We start from the raw sequence: 12,827 nt of genomic DNA, 5'->3' as shown, positions 1-12,827 counted from the left end.
CAATCTAATTCTCACCAGAGGCAATGACAGCCTGAAAATGGCACATTCTGTGCTTGATGGAGGACAGGGTGAGTCCTGGGCCATGAAAGAGGAATAGTCCAACAAAAGAACAGCCCAGTGCATTCAAAGCTCTCTGTGGTTTTAATGTAGATTGAGGTCTGCATTTTCAAACTGAGGCTAGAAATGCTATTCATTTGATCAATAACAAATCTTGATGTGGGCTTGTTTGCCCAAAGCTTATTCATTAGCCCTCCTGTACTCCCTTTACTGGAGTACTTTTCATGTGAATGCATGGTGACATCTAATGATCTGCTATTTCAACTTGATTCTTTGTATAAAGGAGACCTCTACAGTGTAACTTGTATGAGGTACTCTGTTCCATGGTTCAATGGTTCAAGAACCCTGCAAAAGATAGTGGTGCCCACATAAAGTTGTGTCTGCAGTTATAGTCATGCTGGTTCTGTTCATGAACAGAAAGGACTCTGGAGCCAGCAGATGAGTATTTCTTTCTTCTCCATTTCACTGTGTGTGTATATATGTGATGTGTATGAATCTGGAGTGAACAAAGACATTTCTTTAAAGATAGGACAGTCCCAGGCAAATGATTAGTGCTGCTACAGATTTCACAGTGCTAGGATGTAACAGTAACAATGCTGCTATTTGCTGCCTTCACCTCTGTTTTCCATTTCTTCATCTGAATTTAGTTAACAGTCCTCAGAGTACTTCAAGCAAAACATACTTTCCAAGCAGTAGCATACTGTTGCAAATGATCTGAGTTGTAATTTAAAGTATTGGTGAATATTTGATTAGTAGGCATTTGGTCATGTATGGAGTGATAGGGTTCATGTTAAATAAATAAATAATAAAGAGAAAGCGCGGGATGAGTCCTTCCTGAATCTTCGTTCGCAAAGAAAAGCCAGAGAGAGAATAAAGAGATAACACTATCATTAAAAAATAGAGGCTTATTGAGTTCCAAAAAAAGTTATCACACAAATACCATTAATAAGCCTCAGTATTCCTTGTGAAATCTGCATTTGCTTCATTATTATTTATTATTATTAACCTTTATTTATGAAGCGCTGTAAATTTACACAGCGCTGTACATGCAATCTTTTTAGTTAGACGGATCCCTGCCCTCGGGCTTACAATCTAAAAAGACATGACACAGAAGGAGAAGGGAGTGGTGGAGGGAAAGGGTAAGAGGTCCAGCAGTTCCTCTCTACCTCCGAGGCCTAGACCAAGGCAGATGGACTGGAGGGAGGGCTTGGCTTCATAATGGATGGTTAATCATTTTCCAGGGAAAATACATACTCTCAAGTAGGATAATGCATATACAGTACATAGCAATACAGGAAATGGTTTGATAAACAGGCACCAAAAGAACATCAAATAGTAAGCGACAATTATGCAATGCCTGGGAAGGCTTCTCTGAACAGGATGGTTTTCAACTCCGTTTTGAAGCTGTTTAAAGAAGTGATGGCTCTTGCTTGTGGGGGAAGAAGGTTCCAGGAGTGAGGGGCAGCAAGTGAAAAGGGGCAAATCCAGGATGGGGCAGAGGAAATCCTGGGCTGGGACAGCAGACCTTGACTACCAGAACAGAGGGCCCTGGTGGGAAGGTGAGGAGAAAGAAGGTCTGATAAGTAAGGAGGGGCCAGTCCATGGAGGGCTTTAAATGTCGACAGCAGGAGCTTATACTGAATGCGGAAAGGGGGGGGAGCCAGTGAAGGGATGCTAACACAGGAGAGATGTGGTCAGAGCGGTGGGTGGAAGTGATAATGCGTGCAGCTGAATGCTGGACAGAGATTAAAGGACGGAGGTGAGAAAGAGGAAGCCCAGCCAGGAGGACATTACAGTAATCAAGTCGTGAGACCACAAGGGCATGGACCAGGATCTTGGCAGTAGAGGCAGAGAGATATGGTTGGATTTTGGCAATATTGTACAAAAAGAATCTACAAGCCTTGGCTGTGGTCTGGATCTGAGGGATACACGACAGAGAAGAATCAAAGATAAAACCAAGACTGTGGGCTTGCTGGACTGGTTGACTAGAAATGTTGTCCACAGAGACAGAAAAGGAAGGGTGGGTTTAGGAGGTAAATTCTACAGTAAATTCTTTTGACTGCATAGACCACAAAAAGCTATGCCCCCCCTCCCCAGTTGTATGTAAACAGCTCAGTTAATACTAACCATCTTCACTGTTCATAGAGTTCTCATGGGCAATGGAATGGAGTATCCTCAAGCAGGGTGTGGCTGGCTGCCTGGTCAAAATCCTGAAGAGGAACACATGCCAACTACAACTGAAGGCAAAAGTTTCTCAAGTGGTACGAAAGCTGTGTATGAACTATGAAGGTGAGTTGGGTGAGGAAAGGGAACCTGAAAAAAAATAGGTTTATGAGTCAAAAAGAAGCCTGGGAGCTAGATGGACAGATAAGAGGAACCTGAAGAAATGTGAGTCCAATAAAAGGGAGCTGTGAAAATGGTTCTCACAGAATTTGAGAGTAGTAGCAATATTATATTGCTCTCTGGAAGTAGGATAGAGGAGGTGGAGGTAAGAATGTTAAACAGAAAGAGGCTAGCTAGGAAGCAGAGAGTCAAAAGGAAATGGAACAGAGTAAATAGCTGGCTGAAACCCAGGGATCTGATGAAGTTATGGGTGGTGGAAATATGAGATGGAAAGGAAGAGCTGAGAAGAAATAGCATTCAGTAAAACTCAAATAGGGTCTATGAGTAGGCAGAGCTGTGAGTTTTTAGCAGAAATTGAAAGAATAGGCAGGGAAGGATAAGGACAGTGGGCAAGGGGTGATAGTGGAATTTTTGCCTCTACACCACGAGAGAACTCCTGTAGTCTTTAAAAGTTAGACACTAATCTCCTCTTTATCTCCCACGGAGCTGCAAAAGCTGCCAACCTTCATGGATCAAGCAAGATCAAACAGACAGTTGGGTTTCAATGTACAGTAATATGCTGCAGAGGCCATTTAAAGCAGTTGATATAGTATAATGAAATTATCAAAAATGTCTGCCAGAATGTATTTTAATTTTGAAAATTAATCTTTTATGTTTTCAAATTGATTCTGAGTTTAAAGTCACTGACAGCAACAGAGAGACTGGAGTGACAGGAGTACTGAAGGTTGCAGCAGCCAGGGGAAGCAAAGGCAATTCCATCATACTGGAATTATTCATGTTAGACCCAGGCCTTGGGATACTCTTGAACCAAAGTCTTTTGTTTCCCCGTTTTGACTCTTTTGTCGTCATTGGGAGTAATGCTGAATGTTCAGGGATCTACTAGGCTGAACAGCCAAACAAAACTGTCCCTCCCTGGCAGGTCAAAAACGGAAGGTGCATGTCAGGTTTCCAGTCTGGCCCGGTGTTGTTGTTGTTGTTGATTTCAACTCATGGTGATACTGTGGATGAGACATCCCCTGTCCTCCATTGCTCTGCTTAGCTTCTGTAAATTCATACCATGGCCTCCTTAACAGAGTCCATCTATATTGCATGCATCCTTTGTCTTTTTCTACTTCCCTCCACCTTTCCCAGTATTATTAGGGTTTTTTTTTTTTTAAATGAGTCTTCCCTTCTCATGATATGTCTGAAGTACAACAGCCTCAGTTTTGTCATCTTGGCTTCCAGGGAGATTTCTGGTTTGATCCACTCAAGGATCCATTTGTTTGCCATCAGGATCTACTTTAAATTTATTTGCTGCTCTGCTAATACTGTATTTTCTGGCATATCAGACTACTTTTTAACCCAGGAAAACCTTCTGAAAAGTCAGGGGTCATCTTATACGCCAGGTGTCATATTATAGGGCAGGTGCTGAAACCTCCGAGCTGGACTGGAGAATCTGCGGTCGCCACATATGGTGGGGGGAGCTCAAAAATGGCCATGGCCGCATCACTGCTGTATGCGGCGATCGTATGAAAGCAGCTACCGCTCTGATTATCTTGGAGACAGGGAGCACTGGGCAGGCAGAGAGAGCTGACCAATCCAAGCAGGCTTTGTATACAACAAGGTTTCCTGCTAATGACCTGCATGTCATAAGCATTTGAATTTAAATTATCATATTGAAATCAAATCTGATGTTTTTTAAATTTTTATTAGGTGTGCGTTGGAAGAGGGGTAGTCTTATACAGTGAGTACATCCCAAACTCTATAATTTAACTGGAAAAGTTGGGGGGTCGTCTTATATGCCCAGTTGTCTTATACGCCTGAAAATACGATAATTTAAAACAATTCCAGATAAAGATTATTGAGATCAAAGTGGGTGCATACTTAAAAGTTTATAAAATTTAATCCATTTTTGGTACCTCAGCTTGTGGGCAAAGATAACAGATAGAGCTTCCCTTGCATTTTGGAGGATCTCAATTTATCGCCACTGGCTTCCCAGGGATATTTTGCTTATACAGTCACCTGCTAGCCACATTTAGCCTGGAGGACTGTAATGATTTGGAAACACATCCTCACTTATGTTATCTTCAGTTGTTAAATGACTTCTTGTTGTGTTATTTTTTTATATGCCATTTCAAATATTTCCTGTCATCAAAAGTTTCCAGGTTGATTTGCAATCAAGCAGTTAAACTGCCTCCAGACTGCTGCAGGAATGAGCTGAAGGGCTCTGGACTTGAGATGCTCAACTGTGGGCAGGAAGTCATGAAGAAGAGACTGCTGAACAGAAGAGGGTGTGTGTTGAACTTTTATCTTCATGCTTTAAATGTACAGTCAACCCTTCTTATACACGGATTTTTTATACACGGATTCAAGCATACACGGTTTGAAAATATTCCAAAAAAAGTATAAATTTACCTTGATTTTCCATTTTTATAAGGGACACCATTTTGCTATGTCATTATATTTAATGGGACTTGAGCATACACGGATTTTGTTATACACGGGGGATCTTGGAACCAAACCCCAGCGTATAACAAGGGTCCACTGTATTTAAAAATATTTTAAAATTAATTTAATTTTGATTATTTATTTATTTTTAAAAATTACTATACATTGTTTGAGTTGTATTGTGTTTCATGTTACATCCCATATTGGGAAAAGGTGGGGCATTAAATAAGTAAGTAAGTAATGGCTACATCATCAGGGACAGTAGCACCACAGGGGGAATGCAGGTCTTGCACACTGCACCAGGTGACATGCCAGAAGGGGGGTTGATGGGGTGACATCCAGTCAGTCACCTCCCCCCATGGGGTCTTCTTGGGGCCTTGGAGCTGCACTTTGGGCCACTGCAGGGCCTCCAGAGTCCCGTTTAGACTGTCATGGGGTTTCCAGAGCCCCGTGTGGGCCATTGTGGAGCCTCCAGCACCACATTTGGGTTGCTGCAGGGCCTCCAGAACTCCATTGGGACTGCTGCAGGTGCATACATACATACATACATACACTGGGTACCACATTTCAAGAAGTATACTGACAAGATGGAATGACACGCCATACAAAGAAGCATTGAGGAAAGATTATATTTTAGACTGGAGAAGGGAAGACTAAATAATACAGTCAGCCCTCCTTATCCACAGATTTCTTTATCCATGAATTCAAGTATCCACAGATTGAAAATATTAAAAAAAAAAAAGGATACATTCCAAATAGCAAATCTTGATTTTGCCATTTTATATACAGGACACAATTTTTACTAAGCCTTTATATTTAATGGAACTTGAGCATCCATGGATTTTGGTATCCACTGGGGGAGGGGTCGTGGAACCAAACCCAGTGGGGCCCACTGTAATTAGATACTCAAAGGGATGTGATTTAGATGATGGAACAAACATGTTTTCTGCTGCTCCAGAAACTACAACCTAAACCGGTATTTAAATATTAAGAGCAGAGGTTCCACTTAAATTAAGTTCTTTATGACAAGAACTATTTGAAAGTGGAATAGACAACCCCATAAGGTAGATGATTCTCTTTAGAGGTGTTTAAACAGAGGCTAGACAGTCAGTGGCATCACTGGGTGGTTGTGTGTGTGTGTGGGGGGGGGACCACATCAGGTGACACCCAGTTGGGCCCTCTTCCCCCTTCAGTGCAGGAAGGCCAATGGTCACCCTTCCCTGCTTTGTTGCCAGACTTTCTGCCTGTAGAGGAAGCCTGATGATGGAGGAGAGGGGGGACAGAGTGCCTCCCACTGCCTCACTTGCCTAGCCAGGAAGATGCAGAGGCTAGGGAGGAGAGGCAAGGGAGTCGACTGCCACTTGGCAACCCTTCCAGGGTCTGGCCAGGCAGCCGGCGACTGAGTGGCTGGGGAGGGGGGGAGGTGTCCAAATTAGCAGGAAGAGATGGGGCAGATCACTGCCAGCAGCCCTCCACACTGGGTGACGCCATAGCTAGTGATGCCATTGTGGACAGTTATTTGCCAGTTGAGCCTTAGCAGCAAATTCTGGTATGGCAAGGGATTGTACTTCCTTCTATCTCTATAATTCTATTTTTCGGTGATTCTTGATTTGTGTCAGCCTCAAAGTGCCCAGAAGTAAATGTCAGTTGTGATTTTGGTGAGGGGTAAGCATTTTGGGTTTTTAAAGGGATAGGCAAAAGGAAGTAGCCTGCACAGTCATATTTTGGCACCATTTTGTGGCAGTTTGGACAATATTTGGACAAATTTTTGAGTCTCCAAATTTAGGGAGGATGTCTGAGAGTATGGGGGATGTCTGGAGGGTTGAGGGCACAAAGACCATGGACTGAATTTCCCCCACACCTGAGCTAAGTCATAGTATGATATTATATAAGGCTTAACTATAGTCTGGCATTCATCTCCCCTCCATTACTCTTGGGGAAGGCTAGGATGCATGAAATTTTGTTAGTTTTCCCATTGCCTGTATTTTTTTAGAAATGAAAACCAGTAACTTTTACAAATGATTCCTACATATTCGAGACAAGGTGAATAAAAATCAGTCACCTTACTTGTGGATTCAAAGGTTTTATGAGTTCAACCTGAGACTGACAAGAACCTGTTTGATTAGTTCCATATATGATAATTTTGGCAGTGTGTGTAAATTGCTTCACCAAACGCCTAAGGGCATGGCATGCATGCACTTTCAACTATTTCTCTGGGACCATTTGAACCATGGAAACGCAGGGATATTTAAACTGAATCCCTGGCTACACAAACTTTTCTTTTCTTTTCTTTTTTAAATTGTGGGAGCTAAGCCAGATAGCAGCCATAATGATCACCAAAATTAGCAACAACGTTTTTTTGTCCTTGCTGCTTTCTAAAAACTTAAGAATTATATTTATCTTTAAATCATTCCAAATATTGCTCACATTATCTGGGTGTAGCATGGTGTAGTGGTTTGAGCATTGGACTATGACTTTTTTGATACCAAAAGTCAAGGACTCTAATGTGCAGGCAGGTTTTGCATGACATGGGAACTCTTGTTAAGAGATCTAGTGTGATATAGTGGTTTAAGCACTGGATTAGGGCTCTGGGAGACCAGGGTTAGAACCTTTGCTCAACCATGAAAATATATCTTAGGCATGCCACAGTCTCTCAGGTTGCCATAAAATGGAAATGATTTGAAGGCAAACAACAGCAGCAACAACATAAGCAACATAGGGGCTTGAGAAACCAGCCATTAAGGCCAGTTTGGGGGTTGAGTCGGGACATGGCATCCACATGACACATGGCCCAACTCCGCCTCCAGGCTGGCATGATACCGTGTGCCACTCCACATGGCACGCTGCATCACAGTTCTCCTCTGGTGCTGCATCTACATGATGCAGTGCCAAAGGAGCATGAAAAATCAATGTGCTGGCGGCTATGGTACCCTTTCTGGGGCACAAAAAGGATTTGCTTTTTGTGGCTCATTTTTGCACCATGGAAAGGAGAGATCAGGGCCATGGCGTGCAATTGCCACAGCCCCGATCCAACACAGATAATGGGGTCTGCAGGCTGCCCTTAGGGGCAGTCTGTACAGCCCCTATTACACTCAGTTTTCCTGCTGCAATTCACATAGTTATTTTGCAGGATATTGTAACCAGAGTTTGGAAAGTTCACTGACTATGAATACCTTTCTTTTGTCTGGATTAAGCTTGTTTGTTTTTCTTCTTCTCTTCCATTACTGTTGTCCGACATTGGCTTAGAACTGAAACCACTTCCTTGGATTTCAGTGGATAGGAGATATAGAGTTGGGCATCATCAGCATGCATTAAACACTCAAACGCCAGACATTTTATATGTTCCCCATCTTTAAACAAAAATGTAGATCAGGAATGTGGTGGTTAGATGCAGGAAAGAGTAGTCAGGACTTCTAAACCTTTAGTAGACATGTAGAAGAAATAATTCAGAATATGTGTTTCACATTACAATTTTTACCTGCTGAAATGCCTTCTGCTACACAGCTTTTATACATGCAGGAGCTCTGTCTGTACATCTGTTCCAAAGACTGTCTACAAAACTCCAATGTCAATAAATATCTAATGTATAATGTAGATGACTTTTATTTTTTATTTTTTTAAATAAAGGATAACTCTTATAGTTTGGCAGGTTTTGCAAAGCTGAAATGTTTGCCACATGGCTCAGTCACTGGAAAGAAGTATACCACGGAAGTTGGATGAGAAGACAGCATAGGATATAGGGCAGGTGTTTTCCCTTATGTAGGTTTCTTTTTCTGAGAAACACCTTTCCATCCAAAAACTCATAGCCACCTGGGATTTCCAGCCTGAACGCTGGAATTTATTTTATGTTTTTGGGTTCTGGTCTTCCAGGACAGAAAATTTGTCCACTGCTTTCTTTTCCTTTATTGACACTCCACATGTTATACAAACCACTCTCAACTCTAAAATAATTCCAGGTCAGGAATTAAATTCAGTGCAGGAGAGGATACAAGAGGTCAGCCAACTGTTCTTTTTTTTAGTCTACTTATTTTAACTAATCCATGTACTAAACATATGGAGAGAAAAGGTAAAGCCAAAACTGTATTGTCACAACCAATAGAAGAAAAAAAAAAACAGCCCATGTTATTGCTGACATAAGTGAAAAGTTTATGAGGATGGAAAACAGTGGATTAGATCAATGTGTAATGACAGCTATATATTATCTGAACACATTTGCTTGCAAATATTATCATCATACATCTGTCTCAGCAACAGCCATAAGCTCTCTCAGAGGACAAAAATGAGCAGTTCTGATTTTGCATAGCAGCTTTCTGTGTTGATGTATAGAGTTTAATTTAGATATAGCATGGATATGTTTCTATTTAATCCACACATCAATTGGCATCTAATACGTTTTTATGGTTACTAGTCCCTTGGTTGAGGAAACATCCAGCCCCTAACAGAAAGATGCATGAGTATTTTTCATTTCTCTCTTTTAAATGTTTTATAAGACATTTACTTTTTAGAGGAGTTCAAATTAAAGGTATCAACAGCTTCAGCATCCCAGAACAGATAACAGATATCTCTGAGAACCCCCCAAAGGCTGAATCTGCACTGCAGAAATAATGCAGTTTGACACCATTTTAATGCTATGGAATTCTGGGATTTGTAGTCTTGTTAGATATTTAGCCTTCTCTGTGAGAGGATTTGGGTGCCCACAACAAACTGCAAGGATAAAACTGCCAGTGAACCCAATCATCTTTATGTTCTTTGTCTTAACTTGCAAATGTTTGCGGCCAGCCCTGCTGAAAATCAAGGAACAACTTTTAACTTCTGTTTATTACATCCATGAAGCCAAAACGATGTTGAAAGAATTTTCTCTTGTCTAAACTTGCATAGTCACATGTATGAATGAAAATGTAATCATGAATTTAAGTTGCCTTTAGGAAAATGCAACATTTTAATTCTTGAGCAACTAAGTGCAAAATTTTATCAACTCTATAAGGACACTTTCACATTATACTTTCCCTCCTCTTGTACTATAGTACAGTGGTGCCTCGGGTTACGAAATTAATTCGTTCCGCGGCCGCTTTCGTAACCCGAAAAGCCTTCGTAAGCCGAAATGCCATAGGCGCTAATGGGGAAAAAGCCGCGGCTCTGCCGCGGCTCCATTTAAAATAGCGCCGAAGTTTTTTCGTAACCCGAAAAAACATTCGTAACCCGGAGCAATTATTTTCTATTGCATTTTTTCGTATCCCGAAAATTTCGTAACCTGGGTAATTCGTATCCCGAGGTACCACTGTACATCATTACAGAGCAGTAGCATGTCTAACCTGGTTTTCATAAAATGACTGGTTGTCACCTTCCCCACACTGTCCCTGCAAGATGGCTGGTGCTAATGCTGCAGGTGTGAGTAGCTCTGAGGTCAGAACAAGGATGTCAGCCATGTTCTCAGTGTTGGACACCTTGTTCTGACTATGTGGGAAGGGAGTCGGCTGTCGCCACCACATTAGGTAAGTATTTTAAATGAGGGACAAGGGGTATAAACACCAAATCAGGTCTGGGCATTCTGAAAACAGCTTGGAGCACATTCAGGGTTTGGGGCCTGCTTGCTATAAACAGTGCACAGTGAGCCTGGAGGGAATTCAGGGTTCATAAGTAATGAAAACAAGCCCTTAGTTACTTGGTTCTTCTCAATATATTAGTTATTTCAGGGGTTAGTGACAAAGCAGGGGAGAGGAAAACATTCCTTTTAGCAGAAAAATAGAATTTAGAACAAGTCAGGAAATTCCTTTTCATTTTCTCTGCATGTCAGTTTCTTTTTCCTGCATCAGTCATCAGCTGACCACACAAACAAAGAAGATTTTCATACCAGAGCTTACCATGGGGTAAGTGCTCCTAATTCATTGCTGAAAGACTGAGGAAGTGTGTGTGTGTGTGTGTGTTTGTGTGTGTGTGTGTGTGGAAGCCTGGCGTGCTTCCTCAGCATCAGGGAAACATCGGCTCCCCTCTAGCATCACTGAATCGTTTGGGGAGAGAGAATTTCCTCTGAATGGAAACTTTGCATTCAGATGAAATGCTCTCTCCCCGAATGATTCAGTGACGCTGGAGGGGAGCCAATGATTCCCTGACGTTGAGGAAGCACACCAGGCTTTCACACATGTGTGCTTCCTCAATGTTTTAGCAACAATTTACCAGCCGTAGGGGCTGGTATGAAAATCTTCTAAGTCTTCCAATAGAATAGAAGTCTTTGGATATAGAATCATAGAGTTCTGCCATGCAGGAATTCACAGTCAAAGCACCCCTAACAGATTGCCATCCAGCCTCTGTTTAAAAACTTCCAAAAGAGATTCTAACGCACTATGTGTTCCACTGTTGAACAACTCTTACTGTCAAAAAGTGCTTCCTAATGTTGAGTTGGAATCTCTTTTCTTATACGAAATGTGGATAGAGATATTTGGATATAAGGCAGGATGGCTGGCTGGACAGACAGATAGATGTATCAAGCCTTTATCCCTACAGAAGTCTTTGGTATCTTAACTAGCCTGATTACGAAGCTGAAGTTTCTTCTCCATTCAATTATTTAAAATATGGAACATGGTGCTTTTTACAATTATTGTGTAAAATAACAGTAATAGTCATCATAATAATAATCACAATCATAATAGTAGAGAAGATGTTTTCTAGTGCCTTAATTATTTTATTTTAGAGAAAGAGATGGAATAGCAATGATATACTAGTTACTTCAGTTAAGAAATCAAAGGACTGTGACTCTTTTCAAACCAGACAATTAAACATCTTATGATTCCACTTTAACTGTCATGACTGCATCCTGTGTAATCCTGGAATTTGTCATTTTGGGAGTTCCATGAGCTCACTAGCAGAGAATTCTAAATACCCCTCCTTAAACTGCAAATCCTAGTTTCTATAGCATTTTGCCATGGCGGTTAAAGTCATGTCTCAATAATTGAGCAGTATGAAAAAGCCCTGCAAGCTGAAAGGCCCTAAAGAGGCTGTGTAAAATATAATAAACATTAGGAAGAATTAGAAAAATCAAGCCAAATTCTATATAATAATTGCATCTTTAAACCTTGGATCACTTTCTGGCTAAAAAGAAGGTGATTAACACCTTCTCTTTTGTTAAATCATCTTTAATATTCTGTACATTATTAACATTTGGTAATGCACCCTCCTCCTTTACAGCTTAAACAATTGGGGAGTTTGTCAGTAAATAAAATAAAATAAAATAAAATAAAATAATATAAAAATCCTGGCATCTCTGAAGCCAGCTTGAACCAGAGGGCGATCATCTTCTCAGGCACAATCCTTACTGATGTTGCACTTGTTACTAGCTCATGTAACCAAGGCTGATGTAACAATCTGGGGTGTATTGCTGTGCACTGCTTCCCTGTTATCTTTAGCCAGGTTTGATCGCCAACTGGCATGGGTTTGTTGAAACAGCATGCTTTTCCCAAGCCATGCTCATTCTTTTTGCTTAGCAACACAAAAAACTCCTGACGTCAGCATGCTTATTTTGGAAAGCTGCCCTCCCTCTTCAGTGTCATATTTGAGAGCACTTGGCATCCCCAAAGGCTTAAAAAGTTGAACGTCTCCAGCTTGCACATTAATTGACTAGGTGGAGAATCCACTCAGATATAAAGGAAGAATTTGAGACACACAGTCCACATTTTGTTGTGCTTGTGGGATCAGATGAGTTCTTGAGTTAAATGGTTGGGTGCATTATAGCATTTTTTTAAAGGACTGATTTTAACAAATTCATTTCCAGAATAAGTTCCCTTATCATTGACCATTCTTCCAACCCACCTGGGAGCTGAATATTATAGTTCTTTGAGTAGAGAATCCAGTGAAAATTAGATTTAACTGTTTTAGATTAACTGTATTAAATGCATGGCTGTGCCTTTCTGCATCAGGAATAATTCAAGAATAATTCAAGCCCTTTTGATAAGTTCTATGCAAATCATAAGCAATATAATTTGTGCTCATAATACCACAACATCAAA

The sequence above is a fragment of the Sceloporus undulatus genome, chromosome 3, assembly GCF_019175285.1.
Source record: "Sceloporus undulatus isolate JIND9_A2432 ecotype Alabama chromosome 3, SceUnd_v1.1, whole genome shotgun sequence".
In the NCBI taxonomy this organism is placed as follows: Eukaryota; Metazoa; Chordata; class Lepidosauria; order Squamata; family Phrynosomatidae; genus Sceloporus; species Sceloporus undulatus.
The sequence above is the reverse complement of the archived record's forward strand: the minus strand, read 5'-3'. Positions refer to the sequence as shown.